Below are 26436 nucleotides of genomic sequence, written 5' to 3'. Positions count from 1 at the left end.
GGAAGACTCTGCAAGAGAGACGCTCAGTAGCTCGGTACGGGCTTTTGTTGAAGTTTCGAGAACATACCTTCACCGAGGAGTCAAGCAGTGTATTACTTCCTCGTACACATATCTCGCAGAGAGACCATGAGGATAAAATCAGAGAGATTTAGAGCCCACACAGAGGCATACCGACAATCTTTCTTTCCACGAACAATACGAGACTGGAATAGAAGGGAGAACCGTTAGAGGTACTCAAGGTACCCTCCGCCACACACCGTCAGGTGGCTTGCGGAATGTGGATGTAGATGTAGATTTAGATTTGTCAGGTCCCACTGTAGTGTGTTCCGTAAAATCAGCGTGCTCTGAGAGTAATGCGAGGATAATCCGCGGCGGATTTTTTCGTGCGCTGGCCTAATCAGCAGACGGGCTGGCCTGTCCGAGTTGCAGGCAGTGAAGTGACGCGTCCTGTGGCAGCGCCACGTGGCAGCGGCTGTCGAGACCTGTCCAGCGGCGGCTCGCCACGGCCGGTTTAAACGTCCCTCCTGCCGAGATGCGAGCGTCGTCTTCCTTATCGATTACGCCAGTGGTTCCCAACCTTTCTTAGACTATCGCCCCTGAGTGCAGTCAGACATGAGCTAGTACCCGAGCCCTGAACCCCCCCCCCTCCCCCCACCGCTCCATTTTGAGTTGCCACCACCCTCCACAACATTATCACCAACTTGAACACTTAAGTAAACTGTAGCATGAAAGACTTCTCTTGGACACACTTTTATTTTTAAAATGATGAAAGGCGGATGATATTTAGTGTGTGTGTGTGTGTGTGTGTGTGTGTGTGTGTGTGTGTGTAGGAGGGCGGGTGGGTGCGTGCGCGTACGTGTTAGAATCAATGACGAAGGAAACTGTGGTGCATCCCAAGTGCCACACCCAACTCCTTCTCAGATAAGAAAGCTAACTATCCACGGTGAGGGTAGACACTTGTTACAAAACATGATTCTCCCGCATTACTGCTCTGCATTGGGCCACTTACTTGACCTGCAGACTGCAACCCTATTTAAAATCAACCAAGTTAAAATGAGTGCAGTATACTTACTCTTCATAAATCACTCGATTGCTGCACTCCTTACTTCTGAACTTCAGAGATTCGATGGCTTCAGGCTGTAAACGCTTTGCGTCTGACCACAGCCACTAATAATAATTGTAGTAATAATAACAATAAAATAATAATAATAATAATGTTGTGGACAGCACTATAGTAGCCCTTCAAGCTGTCAATTAATCCATTTATCTCTTTCGAAGTGAGTAATGAAGCAATTTATGGACTACTGCAGGTAGTATCTACAACTTCGAGAAGACATTTTCTTCAGAGATGTAGCATTTGTTACGAATATGGCTCACTTTTATCAGCAGCGCTGTACGGGACAAAGCACATTATATGTGTGTAGTTAGTGGTCTGTGTGAGGAACCTGTAACGTCCACCGCATTAACGCCACTAATTGAGAAAAATTAATTTTTGGTAATTTATGTAATCAGTATTAGTCTTACAAAGTTGTGATAATAGTAATGATCTATTGAAAATACACTACTGCCCATTAAAATTGCTACACCACGAAGATGATGCGCTACAGACGCGAAATTTAACAGACAGGAAGAAGATGCTGTGTTATGCAAATTATTAGCTTTCCAGAGCATTCACACAAGCTTGGCGCCACTGGCGACACCTACAACGTGCTGACATGAGGAAAGTTTCCAACCGATTTCTCATACACCAACAGCAGTTGTCCGGCGTTACCTGGTGAAACGTTGTTGTGATGCCTCGTGTAAGGAGGAGAAATGCGTACCATCACGTTTCCGACTTTGATAAAGGTCAGTCTGTAGCCTATCACCATTGCGGTTTATCGTATCGCGACATTGCTGCTCGCGTTGCTAAGATCCAATGACTGTTAGCTGAATACGGAATCGGTGGGTTCAGGAGGGTAATACGGAACGCCTTGCTGCATCCCAACGGCCTCGTATCACTAGCAGTCTAGATGAGAAGTATCTTATCCGCATGGCTGTAACGGATCGTGCAGCCACGTCTCGATCGCTGAGTCAACAGATGGCGACGTTTGCAAGACAACAACCATCTGCACGAACAGTTCGACGACGTTTGCAGCAGCGTGGACTATCACCTCGGAGGCCGTGGCTGCGATTACCCTTGACGCTGCATCACAGACAGGAGCGCCTGCGATGGTGTACTCGACGACGAACCTGGGTGCACGAATGGCAAAACGTTATTTTTGCGAATGAATCCGGGTTCTGTTTACAGCATCATGACAATCGCATCCGTGTTTGGCGACATTGCGGTGAACGCACATTGGAAGCGTGTATTCGTCATCGCCATACTGGCGTATCACTCGCCGTGGTGGTATGGGGTGCGTTTGGTTACACCTCTCGGTTACCTCTTGTTCGCGTTGAAGGTACTTTCAACGGCGGACGTTACATTTCATATGTGTTACGATCCGTGGCTCTACCATTCATTCGATTCCTGCGAAAGCCTACATTTCAGCAGGATAATGCACGACCGGATGTTTCAGGTCCTGTACGGGCCTTTCTGGATACAGAAAATGTTCGACTGCTGCCCTGGCTAGCACATTCTACAGATCTCTCATCAGCTGAAAACGTCTGGTCAATGGTGGCTGAGCAACTGGGTCGTCACAATACGCCAGTCACTACTCTTGACGAAGTGTGGTATCGTGTTGAAGCTGCATGGGCAGCTGTACCTGTACACGCCATCCGAGCTCTGTTTGACTCAATGGCCAGGCGTATCAAGGCCGTTATTACGGCCGGAGGTGGTTGTTCTGGGTACTGATTTGTCAGGATCTATACACCCAAATTGGGTGAAAATGTAATCACACGTTAGTTCTAGTATAATATATTTGTCCAATGAATACCCGTTTATCATCTGCATTTCTTCTTGGGTAGCAATTTTAATGGCCAGTAGTGTAATTTAGTTTCGCGGCTGAAACAGATTCGAATCATTTAGCTTTTTACGCCGCAGAAAATTTTGTTTTAGCCCTGAAATGGTAATTACCCCCAGGTTGGGAACCGCCGGAATAAACGGTTGAAGTTCCGTGCCAGTGGCGGTCTGTGTGAGTGCCGCCCGTGGCGGAGTGTTTTGACGTTCCGTTGCGTCCCGCTGTGTCCAGCGTGGCTGGACGTGTGCTCGCCAGCTGCCAGTCTCGGGCAGGGCAGCGCGTGGCCGCAGGTGGGGTGGGAGAACTGGCGGTGTACGCCGCCGCCCTAATGGGGAGTGAAATTCGGCGACGGTCGGGGTTCCGGGGGAGAGTGGCTGCGAGGGGGAGGGTTGGGGGAGGGAGCTCATTAATCACGCGAGCAGAGCCGGACGCGACAGGCGGCGGCGGCGGAGGCTACAAAAACACGGCACGGCGCCATAATGCTGGCCAGACGCGCATTCCTCGGGCGGCGGCGGGGAGCAGCCGCGCCGGCCTCGAGCTCGGCGGCCCGTTGACGTCCAGGTCAGCAGGGCCAGGCCACTGGTGGTCTAATAGCGAGACGGAGGGGAAGGAGGCGTAATAGCGGCAGTCACCACAGCGTGGTCCGCTAATTAGAACCTTCAGGACCTCTCTTAAATGTATCCGGGTATCCTTAGCAAGTCACCAATACAATGTGTGTAATAGATCAATACATAATTTACTGACTAACAAAAACGAGACGCACCTAGAAGGTCAGCACAAGGCGGAATTTCACGAGTCGTGATATTATTAAAGCGACTGCAAAGTCGAATTAAAATTTAATGCAGGCGCTGTAAGTAGCGTGAATAAAAGGACGCTATGTGCAAGAAGCATGAAGCGCCCTTTGAATGTATCCTGATAGCTAAAAGAGCCACGCGCACTTTGAATAAGAAAATGCTATTTGACACTGAAATCAATATAAAAGATAGGGTCGCCACCAACTCTAGCCACACGACAAAGAAGAGGTAGCACTGAGTCGGAAAATTACTTAATTTATTAATAAGAAAAACTCACAAAAGAACATTCATTGTAAAGTCATTGATAAAGAATGGGATGTAGTTATTAATATGATCCAGGCATTCTTCCCGTGAATCAAATATTGAGTAAAGTAAATAGGGCGTGCAGCCTGCAGCAAGATTCGTGAAAACACGATCTATTCCAGAGCATTTGTTTCAGATAAAAAAAAGGGACACTAATCACTACACCTGTGCACATGGAAACGCTATAGGTGGGCCAACAAGGAAAACTACAAGGTAAATGGCGAAGGTAACGGCGACGTAACATCGGTACACAAGATAAGATTGAAGGCAAAATTATTTATTCCTTAAAACATTGATGTAGTGCATCTATAGACTGCTGTTGCATGCTAACTATGTACAATTGCTTGTGAAATACTACACGTTTCATAACAGACTCGCGTGCCCACTCGGTCCGCGGAGACAATTTCTATGGACCGTGGCCAAATTTTAATCACATGAGACAAAGAAAATTCACAAATACACAAAAATTACCAAGATCCGGAAAAGATTAGAAGCATACACACACAGTTGTAGGCACATAAACATTCACACTGAACCGAGGGCACTTCAACATATGCAACTCCTTTGTGCTGCGTTCCTCTCACGGATCAAAGTCAAGACTGCATTGGGAATCAAACTGAAAGTCTACAAAAGCCTTGCATTCCCTGCTGCAACCCAGCAAATAAATCTTTATAAGACGAAATTCGACACCAAAAGCTAAAAGCTCCCCTCTCTATGTGACAACGCGCCACGCGGTCAGTCCAACTCACCCTTCTTCGACTGGAGCACAGCTGTGTACGCTTCCCGTACCGGCGGCAGACTGCCTCCCGCTTCTCCAGCCTCTTCCACGCTCCGCGTGGACCGGAAAACCCCAGGATGCCATTTCCGCCACCAACCTAACGCAGGTGGATTTCTCACAAGTAGCGGAAACCTCTTTGCCGACTTGACCACTACGAGAGTTGGCAATGAAAGGTGGCTACAGGACCCTTTCAGCGCTATGAACCCACTTATGAGCATGAAGCTGAGCCCCGTCTGGCCCAGGTGCATGCACTCACTAGACTGTGAGGAGTGGCTGTCGCGAGGCCTTTGTATCCTATCCAGAGGCGAGGAGATCCACAACTGTCGTAACTGGTCTCCCACTGGGAGGGAGTTCACCTCTGGGCTGGTCTCGTCTCACACGTGTTCTCTCGGGGACAGATTTTGAGCTCTCGCTGACCACGGATACCTCATCTGTTAAGGGTGGGGTTTGTTTATTTGTTTGTTCTAGAATTGAGAACAACTGTGTGAGGAGAAACGACAAATTTGATGTCGCAATATTCCTCACCAAATTACAGCTTTTCACACAGTTTTCAATTCGACAACACAAAAACAGCGCAATGGATAACACATCTTGCCAACATCAAAAAATGAAATAAGTTCATGCACAACAATGTTAAATATTAACACTCTGAAAGCACATTAGTTCTATACACAATATTATGAAAGTTTAATTGGAAGTATCTTTCCATTAATCCTAAGCACAATAATATGAACGTTTAATTGGAAGTTTCTTTACAAAATTGGTCCTACCCATACGTTATGATGTTGGTCAGTACTACGAAAATCGTCCGATTCCGGTTCAAAGTTCGGTAATATTTAGGACGACAATCAAGTCTACAGTGGATGGTTAGTCAAGTGACAAATTTGAGCTCAAGATTATGCAAGACCGCTCAGCCCTACTCTTATTATGTGGTGATATACACACGCATGGTTGGAGCAGCGTGCATATTATAATGCTCTCTCAGTTCTCACAAGAGCAATTAACAAATGTGGCTGGTTCGTATCTCCACAGTTGGAGCTACATGTTGCCACAGCTAATCTCTAGCCGGATTGCAGCCGCTGTTAACGCAGTGTCCACACAGCTTCCTTCTCTGCATCATATGGAGCGTTAAGCATTCCGTTCTGCACTTGACGCCAGTTCAGAGAAGAGTCCCCAAAAATTTCTCCCTTGTCCTACTCCTGGCAGAACTGCCTCCCTCTACTTGGGTTCCTTTTTCGCGTCACAGCTTTTTTCGATGAATAGGAGCGTTCCTCTTATTTTGTAGAAACACACTCTATGAATCCCAACATCCCTTCCATCAAACTGCGGCGAAACTTCAGTATTTTTCTCCTTCCTAGTGCGTTTCCGCCAATCGGACGTTTTGTGCCCGTTCTAGACGTCTAAAGTACATTGACCTTTCCATGTGTCACACTCGCTGGACGAAAATGCGTCACTCTTTTGTTCATATCCCATTGGAATTCGGAAACGCAGTTTTCTAAAGCTTCTTCTCTGCCCTTGTGCAGATTCCCCACTACAGGCGGTCCTCCGGCTTCAATCACCTGGCCCGGGGTCGCTGTCCTCCTTCCTGCCACCCCTTTGAGTGGTTTACAGCGTAACTCCCAGAGTGCGGCTTCACTACGCTGTTGTAAAAGCGACTTGACTCACGTTCCCTGTTCTCCCTTCCCCTCAAAGTCATGCATTGAGTAGGAATGGTGTGTTAATTACTGCCGATTGACTGTCATCCTCTTTTGCATTACATATTGATAGGCAAATGTTCTAACTGCCGATTTACGTTAGGTGTCTTCTTCACCTTCTCATTGCGATTTGTAAAGGTCTCATGTAAGGTGCGGATCTGACCATGTATTCTGCCACCTTACACATCTTCAGTCAGGTAGTTGGTAGACACACATTTTATGTGTGGACGAGCAAAGGACACAGGATATTCTGATGTACCATTGTGCTCTCAGAGTTCCACAGTCACTACCAGCCGTGACCTGCAGTAGTATCCAATGGCTTTCTACACCATGATGCCAGGAGTGACAGCGCTCTACCTCTCCTAAACACTGGAAGTCTGGAACCTAACGCTGTTTTGTCTAAAACTGACATGGTGAGACCGTGGCTGTGTACAATAAATGTAGATTAATTCTTACAAAGAAGAAGACAGCAACCGGCCATTATTAACCTACATTTTGTTAGTCTGGAACCTGTTCCCAGCTCGCTGCGATACTCGCCAACAACCCAGATGAACATCTGGGGAGTGATGAATCGCAATTCATGTCTGAACACAGTACCACGCCATTGATCCGCAGGCTATACTACCCAATCACGGCATTTCTCCAAATGCAGTCGTTCGTGTTGTGGTCCTACGCATGGGACGATAATTTCTTTGTGCAGCTGTTGATATTGTCCAACTAATGATATGAGATACCTCAGAAAGTTGTACGGAGTCCGTTCCCTGATTTTGGGTTGCAGGCTCAGATAAAGGAGTTACGATGTGTTTGCTGCACAGTATGGCGACCCTACCTTGTGGTGGCCAGTCGCTGTCGACGTAAATATTGACAACGACTATGCCTGTCCTCGCATTCCCATGCAGTACAACTTCGGCCATTGCCTTATACGAATGCCAACTGCTTACCAGACGATTCGACCGGCCGACCAAACGGAGATCCACAATGAGGTCTCTTTCAAACTCTGTCAGGTGCTGATAACGCTGTCTCAGACGAACACGTTGAATCTGCGTTTCCTTCACACTCGTCACTCAACATCTGACGCCGTTTACTCCCCTTAATACCCTACCAGGCCTCGCGACAGTACTAACACGAACATCCCTAATGCACTCTGGTGGCGATTTTACCACTCACACGGAATTCAAGCTCTAATTATTTACGTACTCGACTATGGTGTACGTGTACGAAGCTATATTGACATACGTCTATGTCTTCCTGGTGCTTCACTTCTTTTGCATGGATGTCTAATATTAGTACCAAATATCTACACATTATAAAAATGTGTATGTCTGAGTGTAGACACGTGAAAGCTGCGGCATTCTGCATAACGTTTAAATTTATTTCTTCTGTGAAACTAAGTCTATAAACTTCGCAGACAGAATCACATATGCCGCTAAATGAACCTACAAATTTGTTTCATGATACCAAACAAGCTTCAAGAGATGTGACGTCATAAACATTGAGATGCGTGAGAAACTGCCGCGTTGAGCATGACATTTAAATTTACTCGTAATTCTTTGGAATGACCTTCACTCGCAACACGTTCTGCAGACAGTACCCACATAGACCGCAAAGTTATATCATTCTATGCCCCCTAGATCTGGAGATATGACGTAATTAATACTGAGATGCGTCAAAAACTACCGCTTTGTGCCTAACGTTTAACTTTATTACGTCTTTGCTACTAAGTCCATTCGCTACATCTTTCGCACACAGTACCTATGTACGCCACTGAATGTACCTGCGAAATATATCATTGTACGACACACATTTGAAGAGGTGCGGCGTCATAAGCAATGAGATGCGTGAAAAAATTCCGCATCATGTATGAAATTTCAATACGCCTATTCTTTACTACTAAGATACTCCTAGAGTCGAGTCAACTCAAGGAGATCCCCGACAGGTTGCAGCGCGCTTTAGACAGCTTTCAACTGCGACGTGCAAACGGTTGTAAGTGAAAACAATAGCCGTCTACAGAGATAAGAAGAGGCGTTGCCATAGAGTTGTCTACAAAATAGCGTTGTAGACATGCAATGCAGATGTGCCCAGTGGACCGAAACTGTCCGGGATGGTCTCGCTCAGCGTCTACGACAGGAGTACGCGTAAGGTTGTTTCTAACACAAAATTGGCAAAATGAATATCCGGGAAATGTACATTTATAAATCTAACAATGTATTGAATAATACGTTAAATAATCAGTATTAAATCGAATAATGGAAAACATCCAGGATGCAATGCAACAATAATACGAAAAGGATCGTTCCTACTCACCATATAGTGGAGATGCTGAGTCTCAGGTAGGCTCAAGAAAAAGACTGTCACGAAATAAGTTTCGGCCAACACGGCCTTTGTTAGAAACAGACGACACCCACACGAACACACACGCAAACGCAACTGTCACACACTTGACCGCAGTCTCTGTCAGCTGTAGCGACAAAGTATATTAAATGTGTTCAATGTAGGCAACCATTAGGAACAGAGCGTATGTCCATATGAAGTATTTTAGTTCAAATGATAATTCCTGTCACATTCCTGAATATTGACCATTCGTCCTGGGAAACCTGTGTAAAGGGTAAATCGTCTGAAAACTTGAACCGCGAATATTGCGAAAATGGAGAGTGCTATTGACGTGCGGTTTTCACAGAACGGATTGGTAGTCAAGGGATAGCACTGTTAGCCATCAACAGATTGTAATAATACTCAGAAAGTCTATTTTTTGTGCAAACGTACACTTTTTTTAAATGGAACAATGCCTGTTGACATAACATACTGAAATTAGGATAAATTATAATGTCAGTGGTGTTCGTTGCAGGTTTTTAGTGCGAGTACTTAAGGAGATATCGTATTTTGGAAAGTTCCCACACCGACACTTGTACAATACCAGTGGTAGAACACTACAGAACAATACAAGCGCATACATTTACTATGTGGATTCTGACCAGTAACGAGACAACTGATCATAACAGATTGTGTCCGAAATGACCACCTGCAGCGGCCATATACGCTTCCGGTCTGGTATGGAACGACTGCTGCACACGTTCTAGCATTTCAGCTGAGATATCCGAGCAGGCTGCACTGATATGTTGTTGTATATCATCGGCTGTAGCTGGTATGTCCTTGTAGGCAGCGTCTTGCAGTTTCCCCTGCAGAAAAGAAGTCCGCAGGTGTCAAATCCGGGGAAGGGGCCGGCAGAGGTACAGCTACTCTGCCTCCAGTCCAACGATTTGGAGACAGTTCGTGAAAAAATGCTGCAGTACTTCGTGCACTGTGGGCTGGAGAGCCACCATGTTGGTACCGCAGGTTCCTCCTAGTCTGCAGAGGGACGTCTTCTAACACCCATCGAAGATGGTCTGTTAGAAGGCTGCGATATTCCCGCATCACACGTTTCCCTTCTATGGATGTCGGCGTTGCACCTGATGAAGCTAACAGCATCGTCAGCAGACCAGTAGCGCATGTTTCGGCGGTTTACCTGGACGTGATTGGTAAATGCGGCTTCATCGCTAAACAAGATACACGATACTTCTGGAGTATCTTGTCTTAATGCACGTGTACAGAAGTTGACACGATACTTATAACCGTTTCCCTGCAGCTTTCGAAGGAGAGATAGGTGATAGGGATGGAACCTATGTCGATGGAGAATGTACAGGACGCTTGCCTGACTCAAGCCACTTCTTCGTGCGACGGTGCGGGAGCTAACGTGCTGATTGGCTGCAACAACAGCGAGAACGTCAACCTCCCCCTCTTCTGTCGTCGCTTGCTTCCTTCTGTTACGTTGTCTAGGTGTTACACTGTCATTTTCACGTAACTGGATGAAGAGGTGCCGATATGGTAGACGTCTATCGGAGTATCCTGTCGTATAAACCGTACAAGGACGAACTGCATTCTTCCTGCACTCTCCATACGTCATGAGTACGTCGACTTTTTCTCCATCGGTAAATCCCATCGTCCACTCACCAAGTGCTGCTTGAACTCACGCACACTGAGTATCAAGTCGCAGTGAAATCAACAAACACACAAGCACACTGTAGGCAAACGTAATAGCATTGTACCGAGCAACTACAAGGATCGAATGGTACAAACAAATATTGGTGTGGAATCTTTTCGAAATACGGTATCTCGTAAAAGACTCGCTCTAGAATCCTGCAACAAACACCACTGACATTTTAATTTATCCTACTTTTAGTTTGTTAATGTCGATAGGCATCCTTCATTTTAAAAAAGTGTGTGCGTGCGCAAAAAATATATTTTCTAACAAGGGAACCTCCCCATCGCACCCCCCTCAGATTTAGTTATAAGTTGGCACAGGGATAGGCCTTGAAAAACTGAACACAGATCAATCGACAAACCGGAAGAAGTTGTGTGGAACTATGAAAAAAATAAACAACATATACAAACTGAGTAGTCCATGCGCAAGATAGGCAACATAAAGGAGAGTGTGAGCTGACGAGCGCCGTGGTCCCGTGATTAGCGTGAGCAGCTGCGGAACGAGAGCTCCTTGGTTCAAATCTTCTCTCGGGTGAAAGTTTTAATTTTTTATTTTCAGATAATTATCAAAGTTCAGGCACTCACACATAATCAACTTCGCTCTCCAAAATTCCAGGACATGTTCAGATTTGCTTGGACGTATACAGAATTTGACGGTCTACGCACGGAAACATTTGAAAACTTAAAAAACATATGTTTTGACACAGCACAGGGAAAACTGTGCGACTCTGAAACTGTTGCATTCATTTGATGCAGTTTATGTGACAAACACTTATGTTTTCATCACTTTTTTTGGAGTGATTATCACATCCACAAGAAAACCTAAATCGGGCAAGGTAGAAGAATCTTTTTACCCATTCGCCAAGTGTGCAAGTTAGGTTGGTCGACAACATATTCCTGTCATGTGACGCACATGCCGTCACCAGTGTCGTAAAGAATATATCAGACGTGTTTTCCTGTGGAGGAATCGGTTGACCTATGACCTTGCGATCAAATGTTCTCGGTTCCTATTGGAGAGGTACGTCCTTTCGTCTACTAATCGCACGGTTTTGCGGTGCGGTCGCAAAACACAGACACTAAACTTATTACAGTGAACAGAGACGTCAATGAATCAACGGACAGATCGTAACTTTGCGAAAATAAAATTTTCACTTGAGGGAGGACTCGAACCAAGGACCCTTCGCTCCGCAGTTGCTGACTCTAACCACGAGACCACGGCGCTCGTCAGCTATTATTGTCCTTTATGTTGCCTATCTTGCACATGGACTAGTCAGTTTGTATATTTTGCTTATTTTTTCATAGTTCCAGACAACTTCTTCCTGTTTTCTCGATTGATCTGTGTTCAGTTTTTCAAGACCTATCCACTGTGTCAATTTATAACCAAATCTGAGGGGGGTGCGATGGGGAGGTTCCCTTGTAAGTATTATTACGATCTGTTTATTGCCTAACAGTACGAGCTCCTGACTATCAATCCATTCCGTGGAAACCGTACTCCAATAGCACTTTCCATTTCCGCAATATTTGCGGTTCAAGTTTTAGATGACTCACCGCGCATACACTGACGGAGAAAAATAGCAACACCAAGGAGTTGTGAGACGTAAACAAAAGTTGTCAGCCGTGTTTCTACATCTGAAAAATGATGTCAATTATAGTTTGAACCAGCAGCATAAGAGTGGCGCTAGTAACGCCAATATGAAGAGAAAAACCAGGTTTGCTTTACTTACAGGCTGTAGCTGTTGTAAGCGTTAGTTGCATTTGAGACTGAACGTGGCGAGTTGGTGTTAGTTACGAATGCCTTTAAGGCGACAAAGACGCCCTTATCAGTACCTCACTGAGTTTGAACGACGTCGTGTAATAGGGCTGCGGGAAGCTGGAAATTCTTTCTGCGATGACGCTGACAAAATTGACAGGAGTGCAGCCACTGTACGTTATTGCTGGTAGCGGTGGTCGTAAGAATGTACGGTCGCAAGAAGAGCGGGCTCCGGAAGCCCACGAGGGAAGAGCATCGTGTTCACTCTATGGCTCTCGCGCATCAGCAACTTGAGCGTCGTTTAGCACTACAGTGACACAACGAACTGTTACAGATCGGTTACGTCAAGGATAGCTTCGAGTCAGAAGCCCTTACCGTGTATTCCACCGACACCAAACCACCCAACTGCGACTTCACTACTGACAAGCGAGAGCTCCCTCGGAGGGCAAGGTGAGGTCTGTTGTGTTGCTACTGATGGCCGCGTGTTGGTTACAAGGTGGCCAGTTAAGCGCCCGCAACCCACCTATCTGTGCGCTACACGTACTGCACCTGCAACTGTAGTTACGGTGTGAGATGCAATTTCACATGACAGCAGGAGCACTCCCTTGGGTAGTATCCCACGCAAGTTGATTGCAAATCTGAACGTAAATCTGTTGATTCGACCTGCTGTGCTTGCATTCATGAACGGAATTCCAGGGAATGTTTTCCAACAGGATAACGCACGCCCACATACCGTGTTGTATTCGAACATGCCATACAGATTGTCGATATGTTTCCTTGGGCTCGATCACCAGATCTGTCTCTAATCAAGCACATATGAGACATCATCGGACGACAACTTTTTGTGTCCCACTGTTTAGAGGCACAAAACGCGTGGGTGTTTTCAGCTCGTTATTAAATGTAAATAAGTAGGAGGCCGAGTTGATAGGAGCTGAAGGAGTCCAGGTTGCAATAATATGCGGTTCGGCACACTGTTAGAGAGGAGGATTATTATTCAAGAAACACATAGTGCAATGAAATTACTTATCTTCAGTAGTTTGTAGGACTGCAGCTGCGGCTATGAACTGACACTCTCGTAACATGGAATATCATGAACTAATACAACATATTCTCAGGGACTAAGCGTGATGGACCGATTATGAAAGTGCGTCTGCCTAGGTTGAAGTCTAGCTAAGAAGTGAACGAGGCGCACCCCAGTTCCGTCGAGCTGCACAGCCCGCTAGAATGCGCTGTGCTCGGCAGACGACGGGCTGCCAACCTTGTGTTGGCGCGGCGTTGTAGTAGTATCTGTGGCAACCAGTGATACTACAAACTTAAGCGTCATCCACACCCAGCATTAACAGTGTCTGTATTGTCCGGCCAAGTGCATCAGGCATGGAACTCCATCCCGCAAATTGACATCCAGCACCTGTAACACACGGTGCATGCACGTTTACACGCTTACATTCAACATTCTGCTGGTTAAACCAGTTATTACAGTATCAGCATTTCACATTTGAAACGCCTTATCTCCCACTTACATTATCCTGCGATCTTGCAATGTTAATCACTTACATATGCTACCCAGAGAAATGTATTCCAGAAATTTCATTACTCTTTATTAACTACTTTTTGATGTTGCGATTTTTTTCTAATCACCGTGTATCTTCTTCTTCCTCCTCTTTGCCTTCTCCCGTTTCTCTACGGAGTCGCCATTTTGTTATATAGGTTTCGGCAAATTTACTGATTGTTGGTGGCTGGAAGTCCTTCCTAGCCCCTCCCTCCCCCCCTCCCCCTCCCTTCATTCCTCCAGCATGGAAATGTATATCTCATATGTCTGCGTCTAGAGTCAGTCTCATGTCGAATAAAAAGCCTTCCGCTCAGAATGTTAAAATCCTCTATCGAAAGGCCTCCACCGGTTTCGCATTTTCAAAATGCATCATCGGGTAATCTACGTGAGCAGAATTTTGGCTGTGGTTGCCCTCGTTTTAGAGTTACATTTTGAAATCTGATGTACAAGTCGGAGAATGTTTTCCGTGTATTTATGTAACGTGTACCGTATATGAGGCAGGATGTGATTACCAGCCCGCTGTTTACGTAGTTGGATGTGTGGGGCCCTCTAAAAACCACATCCAGGCTGGCCGGCTCACCTCAGCTCATCCTTAATCTACGATTCCACGAGGTGGATTGAACTCAGGCAGGTTTGTCTTCCAGAATCCTGGAAGTGGCGCGGAAACGCGCTCGTCTTATCCAGCGGCTGTACGTGAAAACAAATTACAAATAACAGTACCTGAATCAATGAGACCTGAACTCACAGTTCCGAACCTCTATCTTTATCCACTGCACTAGAGAGTTTTAATTTTTTTTAAGGTAGTGTAACACTACGAATCACACCTTATTAGAAATGTTGAGGAACGGCTCAACCATGAATTGGTGTTACGATGTTCTGAAGGCTTTCGCAGCTGACTGTTATTGGATGACATTTAACTATTAAAAATCTTACCAAAACCATTTGCAAAACGATTCAGATAAAATATCTATACAGTGCGAAAACTGGCAGTTGACCCTAAATAATGAAAAGTGTGAGGTCATCCACATGAGTGCTAAAAAGAATTCGTTAAACTTGGTTTACACGATAAATCAACCAAATCTTAAGACCGTAAATGCAACTAAATGCCAAGAAATTACAACTGCGAACAGTTTAAATTGGGAAGAACACATAGAAAATGTTGTGGGGAAGGTGAACCAAAGACTGCGTTTTATTGGCACAATACTTAAGAGATCCAACTTTTGCAGTACCGCTACGCGAAAATATTTTGTTGAGGAAGAGATAGGTGTTCACTTTTTCCGCGAGGTGCTCAAGAGTGGAATAACAGAATTATTGTAATGGTGGTTCGATGAACCCTCTTCCAGACACTTAAGTGTAATTTGCAGAGTAACCATGTAGATGTAGATGTAGAAGAGGATGTGGTTTCGATAAATCTTCAATACACTATTGTCTTGAAAAAGGCTTGGTTTCATAACACGCAAGTTGCAATACGAAAACAACGACCACGAAAATCCATTAAACTCAAATATTATCTATCTCGTCATTTTATTACAGGAAATCGTATCAAAGCGACACGTTTTCGAGAGATCCTCAAGGTGGTGCTGGTTCGAAACAACATACATTCAAAGGACGCAAGTTCTGAACCTATCAGATATGGGCTGCGCCTGCAAACAATGTAATTCAATATGGTATCTCCCAAGTTCTGCTTGTGTTGCAGAAAGCGATCTTGCATATCACTGGCTGTGGTCTTCTCCACGAAGCAAGCAACTGAGATGCCTTTTTCAGTCCTTCGTGCTTCGGAATGTTTTGGAGCGCGAGATTCTGCGTGTTGTGACGTTAGAACGCTCGATGAGCTCCACGTCAACGAACACTCCCACGCCTCGTGAAAGGACAACTTTTGCGCGATATTTGACACGGGAGACAGGTTGGTGACATATTGCTCCTCATATGAACGCAGGAGCCCTTATGGGCGAACCTGGATTAACCCTTCACTGCACTGCGGAACTATCTTTTCAAGTCCAAATAAGAGACGCTAGCATCATTTTGATCCGCGAGACAGGGTTAAAGTACTCACTGCTCGAAAGATAAAGATTAAAGCCCTGTAGTTATCTAACTACCGCCTGGTACATTCTGAGATCCGACCACTGGGCTGGAATATGTACACTGCCAACAGCTCATGCACCACCTCCAGCTGGATCCCAGCAGCTAGGGTCAGAAGTCTCAGAAACACTCATGCAGCGTAATGGAAACAGAGACACGCGAAAAGAGACTATGACTCATGTTTTTCTTTGGAAGAAACGAATCTTACTGTCGTCTATTAGACCTCGCTTCGTTTATTGAACACCACCGATGGCTAGCTACTGGATTCACGACCTGATTTTGGTAACACCTGTCACTACCGAGGACATATACCTTCACGGAATCGCAAGACTAGTTGATCCAATCGTTGTAAACCCCAGTTGAAAGAAATTAATTAATTATCCTGCGTGGATAGTCACTTCATTCTTGCATCTGTCAAAACCGAAAACTCAGCTTTTATTTTTTATTCCGTGTAAAATACGACGCTAGATACTTCTCCTTCGCGTAAGTATCCTCCATAACACTACCAGCTTTTCCAGTCACGTAGTGGGAATGATGTTCCCTGCCCGTGCATCGTCCTGCAGATTATAAACAATACGTATTGTCGAAACATAATCCAGGAGGCACACTAGTCCAGTGTTGTGAAGACGGTTGCCCGTAGGTGAGGTGTTATGCCTCGTAACAGGCTTGCATAAAATTAAAACATCAAATTTCGAACGGTTAGAGTTCAATCTCCTGTTTTTAGACTATCGTCTTCTAAAGGGTGGTCCGTTGATAGTGACCGGGCCAAATATTTCACGAAATAAGCGTCAAACGAAAAAACTACAAAGAACGAAACTTGTCTACCTGGAAGGGGGAAACAAAACGGCGCTATGGTTGGCCCGCTAGATGGCGCTGCCATAGGTCAAACGGATATCAACTGCGTTTCTTTAAAAATCGGAACCCCATTTTTTATTACATATTAGTTCTACCACTTTTTTCGCTTTGTGATAGATGGCGCTATAACAGTCACAAACGTATAAGTACGCGGTATCACGTAACATTCCGCCAGTGCGGACGGTATTTGCTTCGTGATACATTACCCGTGTTAAAATGGACCGTTTACCAATTGCGGAAAAGGTCGATGTCGTGCTGATGTATGGCTATTGTAATCAAAATGCCCAACTGGCGTGTGCTATGTATGCTGCTCGGTATCCTGGACGACATCATCCAAGTGTCCGGACCGTTCGCCGGATAGTTACGTTATTTTAGGAAACAGGAAGTGTTCAGACACATGTGAAACGTCAACCACGACCTGCAACAAATTATGATGCCCAAGTAGGTGTTTCAGCTGTTGTCGCGGCTAATCCGAACATCAGTAGCAGACAAATTACGCGAGAATCGGGAATCTCAAAAACGTCGGTGTTGAGAATGCTACATCAACATCGATTGCACCCGTACCATGTTTCTATGCACCAGGAATTGCATGGCGACGACTTTGAACGTCGTGTACAGTTCTGCCACTGGGCACAAGAGAAATTATGGGACGATGACAGATTTTTTGCACGCGTTCTATTTAGCGACGAAGCGACATTCACCAACTGCGGTAACGTAAAACGCCATAATGTGTACTATTGGGCAACGGAAAATCCACGATGGCTGCGACAAGTGGAACATCAGCGACGCTGGTGGGTTAATGTATGGTGCGGCATTATGGGAGGAAGGATAATTGGCCCCCATTTTATCGACGGCAACCTAAATGGTGCAATGTATGCTGATTTTCTACGTAATGTTCTACCGATGTTACTACAAGATGTTTCACTGCGTGACAGAATGGCGATGTACTTCCAACATGATGGATGTCCGGCACATAGCTCGCGTGCGGTTGAAGCGGTATTGAATAGTACACTTCATGACAGGTGGATTGGTCGTCGAAGCACCATACCATGGCCCGCACGTTCACCGGATCTGACGTCCCCGGATTTCTTCCTGTGGGGAAAGTTGAAGGATATTTGCTATCGTGATCCACCGACAACGCCTGACAACATGCGTCAGCGCATTGTCAATGCATGTGCGAATATTACGAAAGGCGAACTACTCGCTGTTGAGAGGAATGTCGTTACACGTATTGCCAGATGCACTGAGATTGGCGGACATCATTTTGAGCATTTATTGCATTAATGTGGTATTTACAGGTTATCACGCTCTAACAGCATGCGTCTCAGAAGTGATAAGTTCACAAAGGTACGTGTATCACATTGGAACAACCGAAATAAAATGTTCAAACGTACCTACGTTGTGTATTTTAATTTAAAAAACCTACTTGTTACCAACTGTTCGTCTAAAATTATGAGCCATGTGTTTGTGACTATTACAACGCCATCTATCACAAAGCGAAAAAAGTGGCCCAACTGAAACATTCATATTTCTTTACGTACTACACGAATATGTTATAAAAAATGGGGGTTCCTATTTTAAAAAACGCAGTTGATATCCGTTTGACCTATGGCAGCGCCATCTAGCGGGCTAACCATAGCGCCATCTGGTTTCCCCCTTCAAGCTAGAAGAGTTTCGTCTTTGTAGTTTTTTCGTTTGACGCTTATTTCGTGAGATATTTGGCGCGGTCTTGATCAATGGACCACCCTGTATAGTCACGATAGTTCTAAACTTGAAATGTTTAGAAACACTCTCTAAAACTGTGCACGGTTTAGAAATATACCAGCTCGCATAATTTTTCTCGGGCGTCCCTAGACGGTTAGCGAGAACAACCCCTCTACCACACATGCGAATTCATGTAGGCTGCGTGTGGTCTGTGCGCATTACCCGGCCCTTCCGATTTTGACTCTTAATGACGTCTTTTTACGACTGACGTAAAACTGCGACCGTGACTCTATCCGGCCATTTCACGGTGCGGAAATGCTAACACGCCTTTGATACTTTCTGCGAGCGAATCGTATCACCCTGTAGGCACAGATGCTATACGTCTAGTAATTAGTAAAGTTAATGAGGCGGTGCGCTCCCGTGACTGGTAACAAAGGGAACCGACCGTGAACGATCAGCGTGTATTCCGGCAACGGTGCGTATCAAATGCTGACGACTGTTTGTTCTTTCCGGTCGTAGCATTTTTATGTAGAAGTTTAAGAACATAAAGCATGTTTAAGGAAAGGAAATTACTTCGAATAATAGTATACTCATTGGCACATCATTCTAATCCATGTGAAGCAGGGCATACGACCCCAACGCGCTATAAACGGCGATGGCATGGGGACCCACAGCAGCGTAAGGCTCAACACAACAGAGACTTAGGACCTCAAGAATGGTTGTCGCAAGAGTGAAGGCGAATGGTAGGAGAATGCTGCAGAAATACTGAGATACCAATCAATTCCAGACTGTGCAGTGAGGGCATAAGTCAGGAACGATGTCTGAATAAGAAAATGATTGAGCAAGTTATTTTTACCAATTGCTAAAAGAGTGAGCTAATGTGGTGCAATCAATAGGAAGGCTGTACGAGAACAACTTGTGCCAAAAACAAGGATATGCAAATAGTGAGTGATAAATCAAAGGAAAGAACTGCAGGTCTGTTATTTCGTTTAATTATTTACGTACGACTTAACTTCAAGAAAAGATCGAGGCACTCAAGCTGAGCTCACCATCGACTTAAAGGTAACCCAGAGCAGGTTTTACAAGTGTGTAGCAGTGGAATTCTTCCAAGGTAAAGATTCAAGTGTGTCAGTGATAAAAGTTTCCATGCAGCACATTCTTTGACTAACATTTTAGAACAGTGATGTAACATCACAGAAAAGCATATAAAAATCTGCTGCAGAAATGAACATTCAAGAACCAACAGTTGAAAGTTCATAGTGTAATGAAGTAACATTACGATATATCTGGCTTCACATGCCAGGATTTAACAAGCAAAAACGGTATAAATAGCTTTCAGTTTTTTTCTCGCATTTATACACACAGAACACACAGTTTTATCATCATAATTCAGACGTAGTTTCCGAATAAAACAAACACGTTAAGTCAATCACGTGGCAAACACCTCGCTGAATCTCTCCATGAGTGAAGCTAAAATTGTTTAAATGTGTGACTGAACATTTCCTTGAAACGTTAACACTCGCAATAGTTACAGAGTCACATTTCCCAAAATAATAGTTGCTGTGTTATCTTCCCTTATTCGTTACTGAAGTACAGTTGTGGAGGTTCAGTATGTGACTGAACCGTAGCGGATTGGACCACTTTCGTGGAGGGCGGAGAGTGAGACCACTGTGCCTTTTGACTTTCGACAACTACAGTGCTGATGTACTGAAAATTATGTAGCACAACCACATATGGCCGTTGTCAAGTGCACATATTATTCCATTCCGCTGTGTTTTAACCGCTTTCATTCGCATTTCGATGGCGAATAAGAGGACAACGTAACACAAGAAAGCAACTTCTATACAGGGAAATATGACTTTGAAAGTATTGCATGAGTTCCACATATGAGTAGTGGAAATGGAAGTAGCTCTAAATGTCAAATCTCACATTTGTCAGGTCAGTAAAAAAACAATTTATCTCTTTTTGTGCATAACATCACTGCAGAATATAATGAAATTAGAAAATAAATAACTTAATAAGATCGTTCCAAGTGCCATTCCAGGAAAGTGACTGGTTCTAGGTACCAATAAGACCGTTTTTTTTTTAGTTGTTATAAATACAGCAACACTATATTTCATTTGTGGTACAACAAAATAAAAAATTAAATTCAAGGAAAAATTTCTCAGTGTTACTTCTGTTTCTTACACGACGCTATTCTTCGGATCAGGTGTCGCAAAGTTTTACGTAAAACTCCCTGGTCTGTTGAGGAAGAAGTGGCAACATCAACAACAGGTCTTTCTGTTTTCCACATCATAAACATGGATGGTGTTTGGTGTGAAGTAAGGCACTGCAAGAAAGCCTTTTTGATAGCTATTTTAGATGGATGTGACACTTTCATCATACTGCATTTGGAGATCTTACATGCCTGCATTGGCAATAATGTTACAGCGGTATCTTTAAACTCAAAGGAGTCCGTTGTACGCATGGCAATTAAAAGCAATTGGTTCATAGCTTTAGCTGACTCGACAATGATGTGCACATGTTGCGGAACAAAGGTCTTGCTTACATTTCTTCGTTTCTCTATAATTGCAAAATCTCTGTCGCAGTTCGAAAAGTGTACCCATCCACTTAAAACCTATCTGAATCATCTCTTAAAACCATCCTGGATGAAACGGAAGAGCCTAGGACGCATGGCACTTGGAACTCCATTGGGAAGTACCACTTGGCATAAAGAGCAAGAGCCGTCTAGTAATAAAAATTTGAAATATTTTCCTCATCATCTCGCACTTGGAACAGGTCTAGGACATGGGCCTGAGGACAGAGAACACAATAGCGCTGCAAGCGCGTTTTCTGAAAAAAAATGACAGAATGTTTTCTACCTCTACTCTTCATATTATTTCAAGAAAAATGCTAATTTAGGATGCTTGTCAATCTGCTGGTCATAACTATCTGACTCAAAGGGTAAGGAAAAAAAATATAGATGTGACGATGAGCAGGAAAATCTGATTCTAGTTCCGGTCTCCTGCAATTTCATTTTTATTTTATTTATTTATTTTTGTAACTTTGCCGGCCAGTGTGGCCGAGCGGTTTAGGCGCTTCAGTCCGGAACCGCGCGACTGCTACGGTCGCAGGTTCGAATCCTGTCTCGGGCATGGATGTGTGTGATGTCCTTAGGTTAGTTAGGTTTAAGTAGTTCTAAGTTCTAGGGGACTGATGACCTGAGATGTTAAGTCCCATAGTGCTCAGAGCCATTTGTAACTTTATGTTCATTGAACTACAGGTTCAGAATATCTCAACGATTTGTAATGACATAATTTCATGTCATTACACTTTCATTCATATGTTTTCCACCTGTCTGTCTATTTCATTTCAGTTCATTTAACTCCTTCCTCATGAAATGAAATAAGCATATGGCATCGTTGGCCGGGAGGCCCCTATTCGGAGAAGTTCGACCGCCAAGTGCAAGTCTTATTTCATTCGACACAACATCTGTAACAACACAACACCCAGTCCCCGAGAGGAGAAAATCTCCAACCCGGCCGGGAATCGAACCCGGGCCTGCTTGCGTGGGAGGCGAGTACGTTACCACCCAGCTAAGCAAGCGAACTTCCTTCCTCGTAAATCGCTCCGTTCCTCATAAGGGAAAATCCCAATCATATCGCCTTCAACCCCCCCCCCCCCCAAACCTCAGATTTTGTGGTGAAGTGGCCCAGTGCATAGCCAGTCAAAAAAAAAAAAAAAAAAAAAAAAAAAAAAAAAAAAAAAAAAAAAAAACTGAACATAGATAAAGCATGAAAACAGGTGTACCGAATTGTGAGAAAAAGCAAATTAGAAATAGTGAACGGTCCAAGTTCAAGATTTGCAACATCGAGAGCGTAAGCAGAGCCACTGCGAAAGGGAACGTGGAGACCCGTGTTCGAATCTCCCTGTGAACCTTTTTTTTCCCTTGCGAAATTATGAACTGTGGTCCGTCCGGTGACTCGCATGTCTGTTTGCTGTATTCAGTTTTGTGTCTGTGTCTTGGTGTAACGCGAAGTGTACGGAAGGGACCTCCAGACGTACGTACCTCCTATTTGTTCTACTCAAGTACCACATTTTATGACTACTGAGATCCGTTTTGGAAGTTTTGACGAATTCCTTTTTTGTAACATAGTTCGCAGCCGTTTATACGAGGGTGAATCAAATGAAAATCTTAAATTTTTTAAAAATATTATTTATTGTGCAGGAGTGGTACAAAGCTGTATCACTTTTCAACATAATCTCTCCCACGCTCAATGCAAGTCCTCCAGCGCTTGCAAAGTGCATAAATTCCTCTAGAAAAAAATTCTTTTGATAGTCCGCGCAACCACTCGCGCACCGCGTGGCGTACCTCTTCATCAGAACGGAACTTATTTCCTCCCATTGCGTCTTTGTGTGGTCCAAACATATGGAAATCCAAACATATGGAAATCACTTGGTGATGAGGAATGGCGCCATTCCTTGCTCGCTCTCTTCGTTTCCGGTTGGTGGAAGTGAACCCAGCTTTCGTCCACAGTAACAATTCTTGCAAGGAAGCCATCACCTTCTCGTTCAAAGCGCCGAAGAAGGTCTTCACAAGCATCAACACGTCGTTCTCTCATTTCTGGAGTCAGCTGCCGTGGCACCCATCTTTCAGACACCTTGTGAAAGTGGAGCACATCATGCACAATGTGGTGTGCTGACCCATGACTAATCTGTAAACGCGCTGCAAAGTCATTCAGTGTCACTAGGCGGTTTTCCTTCACTATGGCTTCAACTTCTGCAATGTTCTGTGGAGTCACAACTCGTTGTGCCTGACCTGGACGAGGAGCGTTTTCCACTGAAGTCACACCATTTGCGAACTTCCTACTCCATTCGTAGACTTGCTGCTGTGAGAAACACGCATCACCGTGCTGAATCTTCATTCGTCGGTGAATTTCAATAGGTTTCACACCTTCACTACGCAAAAACCGAATGACAGAACGCCGGTCTTCCCTGGTGCAAGTCGCAAGTGGGGCGGCCATCTTTATACTGATACTGCGACGGTATGTGTGCATCTGCACTATGCTGCCACCTACAGGCCATTCTGCATGCTGTTTGTAGCACGCTTATCAACTTACAGGATAACAGCGCGAAATTTCGATTTATAATTACAAATTTAAGGTTTTTATTTGACTCACTCTCGTATGTTGTTTTCATTTCTGTTATAGGTCTTTGCGGCATCTCGCCTGCTCTCACTATTCATCACATTTACTTGGGACGGTTAATATACCGGATGATAAAAAAGTCAGTATAAATTTGAAAACTTAATAAACCACGGAATAATGTAGATAGAGAGGTAAAAATTGACACACATGCTTGGAATGACATGGGGTTTTATTAGAGCCAAAAAAAGTTCACAAAATGTCCGACAGATCTCTTGCGTGAGTCGTTTGGTGATGATCGTGTGCTCAGCCGCCACTTTCGTCATGCTTGACCTCCCAGGTCCCCAGGCCTCAGTCCGTGCGATTATTGGCTATGGGGTTACCTGAAGTCGCAAGTGTATCGTTATCGACCGACATCTCTAGGGATGCCGAAAGACAAAATCCGACGCCAATGCCTCACCATAACTCCGGACATGCTTTACAGTGCTGTTCATAACTTTATTCCTCTACTACAGCTATTGTTGAGAATTTCCTGTAAAGAACATCATCTTTGCTTTTCTTACTTTGTTATGCTAATTATTGCTATTCTGATCAGATGAAGCGCCATCTGTCGGACATTTTCTGAACTTTTGTATTTTTTTGGTTCCAATAAAACCCCATGTCATTCCAAGCATGTGTGTCAATTTGTACCTCTCTATCTACATTATTCCGTGATTTATTCAGTTTTCAAATTTATACTGACTTTTGGTCACCCGGTATACTTACCACATGACTCATCTGTAACCAGCGCATAGTATGACAATTGCCAAGACTAAAGAACAAGAACAGACACGTCAGTGAGGGGACGAAGAGTAGATACTGTTCAAAAAAAAGAAAAAAGGCTCGAGGGATGTTTGAACATCCATCTCCCGCTTTGCAGTCCAACTCTGTAAACCACAGAACCATGACTCGTGGCTCTTCCCGCTTGCTCGATGTTGCACGTCTTGAGCTTCGACCGTTCACTGTTTCTGTTTTTCTTCTTTTTTCCAGTTCAGTACAGTTTATTCCTGTTTTCATGCTTGATCCGTGTTCAGTTTTTGACGGGATACCCTCTGGGACATCTTACAACTAAATCTGAGGGGTGCGAAGGGCAGTTTCCCTTGCGAGTAGTGTGCTCCCATATATACCGTTGGAGAACACATAGTAGCTGTTACTGTTGTTTTCTGCCCAACGACTGATTTGACGTCTCTCTCCACTTTAGTCTATTCTGTGTATTTATCTTAATACCTGTAGTACTGTCCGAGAATCATAGGGGGCGGGGGGGGGGGGGGGACACATCAGTGCAGTGATGGTTTGAGCGATGCTAGAAGGCTCCCTCAGAACAGCCCAGTTGTTATCGACAAAAATGCAATTTAATTGTGGACGAGGAAGAAAGTGGCATTAATTACGAGAACGACCCCTAACATTATAGAATCCAATGTTGTTTTTCCAGTCAGTCTGCCACATGATCCCAGGAATCAAACACAGACCGTATACTTGGCACGTGGCTCGCTTCACTCACTACTCAATAACCACAGCCACTCCTGACGTACTGAACGTTAAATCTTACCTGCAGCAACATCACTGGATCTTGCGACAAAGGCGAGGTAGAGAATATGTTGACACTTTTTTAAGTTTTTAATCATGTGTCTTGGTTCGCATTAAGACGAATGCAAGTTTGAATTCAAAGAGGACCGACAACTTTCTTAGAGTACTAATAGCCTTTGCTGGAATGGAAAGAGTATTCCAGTCCAGAAGAAGGGACTTATTTATTTTTTAGCTTTTTAACCGTGAATAATTTTAATTTCAAGAGTTAAGATTTTTTGAAATAAAAACAGACAAGGCAGAACCAAAACCCGTTAGGAAAGAGAAACGAGAAAGTTAAGACAGGAAAAAAACTGTCATGCAAAATATTATGGCCTTTTGCGATACGCGGGAAATCCAGGTCCGAGCTCCGGACTGGCTTTCAGTTTTTACGGTACTTTTAATAAGAAGTAAAATGAAGTCTGCAGTTGGCAATGGACGTTGCATGAAGTTCAGAAGAAACTTTATCTTGCTATGATACCGCTCGCACACCACAAAAACTAAATTTTTAATGCCGGCCGGGGTGGCCGAGCGGTTCTAGGCGCTTCAGTCCGGAACCGCGAGGCTGCTACGGTAGCAGGTTGGAATCCTGCCTCGGGCATGGATGTGTGTGATGTCCTTAGGTTAGTTAGGTTTAAGTAGTTCAAAGTTGTAGGGGACTGATGATCTCAGAAGTTAAGTCCCATACTGCTCAGAGCCAGAGCCTAATTTTTTAATTTTTTCAGAAACGCTAGCAGAAGAGCAGCTGACGACTTTTAAGGGTGAGAGGTAACACCACTAGCGTTCCTTAGAGTCACGACAGACTTAACACTGCACTGAAGGTTAGAGGATGGTGGATGTACGTGTCTGTAGGTGAGTGGTCAGCGCCTCTGTTTGCCATGCCGAGCACCTGGGTTCTGTCCGCTTTCTTGCTTGGTGGGACGACTGTAATTCAGGCTCGTGGTGCCAGCTACACGAATGGGAAGTGATGGCTCCACGGTCTGGTAACGGGACATTGTCTGTGAGATCAGTGCGCTGTACCTGCAACCCGCCATACCGCAACCGAATGCTATACCGCAGAGGAATACACGGCAGTTCCTCTGGTCGAGATCGCGGAGTGAGTTTTTGGATTGGGACGGACACTCGGCGACGTCCGGAGCTCGCCGTGTTGTCAGCAGACAGCTACGTGTGTGGGTGTGTGGCCGCTGTCTGAAGGCAGCCTAAGAGGCAACACGGCCTGCCCGGGGTGGCCCACGATAAGGCGCCCCCCACA

This window comes from Schistocerca nitens, chromosome 9 (assembly GCF_023898315.1).
Source record: "Schistocerca nitens isolate TAMUIC-IGC-003100 chromosome 9, iqSchNite1.1, whole genome shotgun sequence".
In the NCBI taxonomy this organism is placed as follows: Eukaryota; Metazoa; Arthropoda; class Insecta; order Orthoptera; family Acrididae; genus Schistocerca; species Schistocerca nitens.
Note: the sequence above shows the minus strand (reverse complement) of the source record.